Genomic DNA, 6,000 nt, shown 5'->3' on the forward strand with positions numbered 1-6,000 from the left:
CATTTAGCATATTTCCCAAAGTGATAATTCTTGGGCTTCTTGGACACCTACAGTAACTTCTTTTGTGATTCTTTTTATATATCTGCATCAAGTGATCTTGAGTATTATCAAAGAATCATAGACTGTGAAAACAGGGAGCTTAGCAACACTTAGTCTAGTGTTTTTTTCATCTGTTTCTGATCTTGAACAACTTTGAGATCCTGATGATGCTGTCTTCCCAAGAACATGCTTACATACACAATACTTGGCATGAGGTTTCAGGTGGGTGTGGGATAAACTAAACATGAAGATCTCAGATTAAAAATCCAGAGTGAATTCCCTAACCTGGACAGACTGTTGCCTAGGAGAGGCCTGGGGGAACAAAGGGATACTGTGTTTCCTCCTCCTTCATTGTTCTCTGCTAGCACCTCTCACCCTGCTCCGCCCTCAGGGAAAGGAGCAAGTGGCTTCGGGGCACAGAGCTCAGAAACTCGGAAAGTCCCTTTGCTAGTGGGTCGGTTCATTGTTCTTGATTCAGAGGCCACTGCTGCTCTGAGCTCCATCACCTGATGGCCTTGGTCCGCCTCTGGCTTGGCTGCTGCCTCCCCTCAGATTCTGGGCTTGGCCCAGAGGTGGCCACTGAGGCTTTCTTTCAGGCTCATTCCCCACCACTGTCTCCCCTTACACTTTCTCCTCTGGCAGCAGGCCCAGAATTACAACTTGCACCAGCCTCCCAGGCTCTTGAGAAACGTGGATGCAGTTACTCAGGGCTGGATCAGAAAGCGTGTGAGGCCAGCATTCCCTGGGACTCCCTGAAGGGAAATGGATGGTGCTTCAAGGCTGAGTCCAGGGACCTCACTCGATGCCCTCCTCCCTCCAAGGAAACAAATCACTGTCCTTCCCTCCTAGGGTGACCAACTGTCCCTATTTGCCAGGGACTGAGGAATTTCTTGAAACACAGGACTTTCGATGCTAAAACCAGAACAGTCCTCCTCACCACTCAGAGACTCTTGGGGTCCACAGGTGACTTCCTTTGGGATGCTGGCTACTTCATGTTTAGGTGTCAGACACTGCTTTTAGACAGTGAGCTCCCTGAGGACAGAAACAGGGCCTTAGTCATTTTTCCTCCAAGAGGCACAAAGTAACTGCTGAATGACTAAATGAACAAACAAGTTAATGTTTGCAAGTCCTTATCAGACCTTACCTTCTGCCTGACGTGGCTGCAGGACCAGAGGGCAGTGAACCCTTCCTAACGTCTGCTTTCATCTGGGCTTGTTGTCATCTGACCACCGATGCAGCCCTTCTGATGTGGAAGGGAGGTCAGGCTGCCTGCCCTGAGCCTGGCGCCTGGAACATCAGGACTGAGCCCCAGATCCCCACGTGAGCGTCAAACCACATCCTTTCTCTTCACCCTTATTCCATGAGCTCAGCCAAACTTGGGTTGGACTCCCTCTTTGGCTTCCTGCTCTGTACCTCCACTCCTGACTGCATCTGCAGCCCTGGCCTCAACACAGGGGTAGACTTACCGTAGTATGTCTTCATGTCCCCCACTTTGCATGGGCCCCTACCGAGGCCCTGAGCAGAGCCCTAGCAAACTGTTCAGCGTCCTGTGCTTTATGGCATTTGCAAAAGTGGATTCTTTTTGCATTATTTTCCTAAAGTGGGCCCTCCAAATTGTACAAGCTTCGATTCCCACAGAACCGTAATCCTCCCACCAGGAGGGAAAGCGGGCAGGTGAGGGATAAATTGAGAGATTGGGATTGACATATACACACTACTATATATATAAAATAGATAACCAATAAGGACCTACTGTACAGCACAGGGAGCTCTACTCAGTACTCTATAATGACCTATATGGGAAAAAAATCTTTAAAAAAAGGGTGGATATATGTATATGTATGAATGATTCACATTACTGTACACCTGAAACTAGCACAACATTGTAAATCGACTCTACGCCAATAAAAATTCAAAAAAACCCAAAAACCATAGTCCTTCCCACCGTTGTATAGTCCTCAAAGCCAGGACTTCCTCTCTGGATCCCAGTGTGGTGTCTGGAATGCTGTCAGCATTGCACTCTGGGTAACATCGTCCCCAATTCACCATTCGGAACCCCCTGAATGCTGTCATCAGCTGATGAAGTCTGTCCTGCCTACACAGCTCTGAGTAATCATGGTATAAGCCCTGGCCTCCTCCATCCGGGCCAACTTAAGATCCAGACCCTGCCCATTTCTCACCATTGTTCCGCTGGGGTCCTTTCCAGAGCCACACCTGCCACACCTGCCCAGGTATTTGCCCATCTCCATGCCCTTCTGAGGCATCCAGTGTCAGAAACATGAGCTGGCTCATTGCTCCGTGTCTTAACTTCTCCCCTCCTGAAGTGGATTAAGTGACAGGAAATCTTTTCCTTCACTCACCTGTCTGTATACATTGTGGGAGGGGAAGACGCCTTATGTGGTTTCTCAGGTTTCTCATGTTTGTGAACACCCAGTAGCTGGAAAGTTCTGAAGAGAGGCCATGACTTAAAAGGAGCATTCTACCTCCCTCCTCATCCCAATCATCCTGTGTCACTTGTGGTCAGAAGCCTTTATTCAACTAGGGACATTATAAAGTCTCAAATGAATGAGTTCTGTGAGTTAAGATTTAAACCACATTAGAGAATGGCTGAAAACACTTTTGAATTCATGGATACAAATAAAACTTTGTTTTTTGAGGAAAAATTTTGAATTTTTGTAGAAGGCAATTTTAAATCCCAAATAAAGAATGGTACTGTGGAAGAAAATGTAGAAACGTAGCTGTTACTAGATTTGAGGTAAGTTTTCAAAAATAAAGATTTCTGTCTCAGCCTTTTGGCTAAGAATAAGCCAGAATAAAGAAGGAAACATCTCCCTACATATTGCTTAGCCCCTGTTGGCATTATTTTTTCCCCAGATCCCACAGAATTCTTTTCTTGAAGTCACACTTATTGAGATGCACAGTTTTATGACTTCTGACAAACATGTGCAGCCCTGAAACCATCACCACCACCATTAATATAGAAAATATCTCCATCACTCTAAAATGTCCCTTTTGCACACAGTACTCTGAATCCTTTACTATGAGCATCAGGTGATGTCATCTGCATACGTAACTCAGAACTCTTGAATTTAGCAGATTGATCTCAGTAATTTTAGATGCAACCCATCCCAAAAAGAAGTTGCCCGTTCCAGACTGACTGTAAATGAGCTTGGTCCTCGTGACATGTGGGCCAGATTGTGGACTTGGGGTTTTCACCAAATGACATGCTTACATAAAGCTAAGTGTAATAGCTTGACAATTTCTGGTTCCTTTATATGTTTTGAGTAAATCCACACCACTTGAAGTGATTCTAAGCAATGAGAACATTCAGTTGGCAAGATTACATTTTATCCTGTCAAGGAAGGAAAAGCCCTGTTTTGAAATACAGTTACTACAGGTTGCATTTCACAAATTGTAGCTCTAGATAATGTGCCTTAATAATCTCTATTATGCTTTATTAATAAGATAGATCCTTTAACTATAAAGGAGATAAAACTCAGAATAAAATCTAATTAATTCAGAACACAAAGTAAAGAAACTAGAAATAAAGAGCCATAAAAAAACAGTAGATTTTAAGTTAACTGAAAAAGAATTACAGTTGACTCTCATTATTTGCAGTAGTTATTGTTCTATAAAGTTATGGCCAACACAATTGGCAAATACCGAATCATTTCTGCTGGAGGAAATATAGGGTTAGGCTCCTGCAGCCTCTGGTCACATTTCCAACGACTGATCAGTACATAACCTTGTTCAATATGTGTTTCTATTTAAAGACATGTTACTTAATATATATTGTTGATTCATCAACATTGAACTTAGAGCTGACAGCGCTATAATTTATGCCTGAGTAAAGCTTATCTAACACATGTATTCTCCCTGCAGGGCACATCGTGCCCTTCCTGGGCTTAGAAACACTTCAGAGAATTTCGGTACTATGCCGGGGCCATTTTAAACACAAAATCACCAACAAAAAGCACAAGCATGTGAAAAATGTGGCACTAAATAGACAGTAGAAAGGACATCTGTTTACAGTATGAAGGCTGAAAGAAGAAGGCAGAATGTCATCTTATTTGAGCTCAGCTGAGAATGTGCACATCTCTCTGTCTCTCTAAGTCTCTGTATTTAGATTTAGCAACATGTAGATCAATTTATTTTCCCAGCATTGCCTTTCCTATCTCATTCAATTTCCATCTTTCTAAGCCAGTTTCCTTTCTCTCAGATGATACAAGTAAGTAGTTCTTTTCAGTGAGGATCCTTGGGGAGTGAACTTCCTCAGTTTTTGAATATCTACACATATATCTTCACTTTTAAAAGATAGTTTGACATGGTAGAGAATACAAGTTTACAGCTTTTCCTTTTGCACTTTGAAAATATTGTTCCATTGGCTTCTAGCTGTAATTACTAATGAGAAGTCTGCTGCCAGTCTAATTCTCACTCTTTTGTGGGTACTCTTGTCTTTTCTCTCACCTGCCTTTAAGATTTTCTATTCAGATTCCGTGTTCTGGTCTTCACAGGTGTGGTCTTCTTTTTAGGTTATCCTTCAGACTGAAGACCTGGGTCTTCAGTTCTGGAAAATGTACTGCTTTGTACACGTTGCCTCCTCCTAGCCTCCCTAGTTTCTCCTATTAGATATTTGATTTAAAAAATTATTTTGACACAGTTTCAGACTTACAGAAAAGTTACAAGGTAGCACAAAGAATTGCTATATACCCTTTACCCAGATTTCCCAAACACTAACATTTTACCACATTAAGTTTATCTTTTTCTATTTATCTATTTACCTGTATGTTTTTCTGAACCATTTGAAAGTAAGTTGCTGGCATGAACCCATTTGCTCCAAAATACTTGAGTCACAACTTCCTAAAAACAAGTATATTCTCTTGTATAATCATCATACACAATCCTGTTAGCTAATCTAGAATTCTTATTCAGATTTCACTGATTGTCACAACAGTGTCTCTTACAGAAAAAGAAAATCCCAGATTGTGTGTTGCATTCAGTGTCATGTTTCTTAGTCTCCTTTCACTTAGCACCATTGCTCACTTTGTCTTTAGTGACAATGACATTTTTGAAAAGTACAGGCTACTCATTTTGTAGAATGTCCTTCATTTTAAGTTTGACTGATGTTTCTTCTTAATTAGATTCAGGTGGTTATGCACCTTGGGCCAGAACAGCGCAAAAGCAACGTGCTCTTCTTAGCAGGGCTGGGCCTTGGATAAGGCATAGGAGGTACCCAGTGCACAAAATTTAAGGAGATATTCATTCTCAGCTGGTACAGGGTAAGCTACAAATGCCTTGCTTGCCTCAACCGAGTACCAGCCCTGCTTCTCAGTACATCATCTTAGGAGGTATGTGGTATCTATTAGTTCAGTATGATGTCTGTTGGTCACTTGATTAAGGTGGTGTCAGCCAGATTTCTTCATTGTGCAGATATTATAATTCTTTTTGTAGTTAATAAATGTCTTATAGGGAGATACTTTGAGACTATGTAAATATCCTATCACTCTTCAAAATTTCACCCAATAATTTTAGCATCTATTGATGATTCTTGCCTTAATCAATTATTAAGATGGTTGCCAAATTGTGATTTTTTTTCATTTCATCATTCTTTCTACATTTATTGATTTATTGATTGACATTTTTATAACACAAAAATTTGGGTTCATCAAACAACCTAAATATGTCACTATGACCTTCCTCTCCCTGATTTAGTACCAATATGTTAAATGAAACAAGTGTGCACCCTGATTCCTGAGATCAAAAGAGGAGTCCATTTTTTCTTGCCCTGTTTCTCATCCCTAAGGCAATTCTCCAGATAAATTTTCCTTTAGGCCAAGGAACCTCTTATTTTCTTAAAAGAGATTTTGGTATAAAGCTTAGTTGCACTCATTTTTCTAGACTAAATAAATTTTATCCTTGTTTACATGTTTTCTGTCCCCCTATTTAGCACTTGGAAGAAGT

The sequence above is a fragment of the Hyperoodon ampullatus genome (assembly GCF_949752795.1).
Source record: "Hyperoodon ampullatus genome assembly, chromosome: 5".
In the NCBI taxonomy this organism is placed as follows: Eukaryota; Metazoa; Chordata; class Mammalia; order Artiodactyla; family Ziphiidae; genus Hyperoodon; species Hyperoodon ampullatus.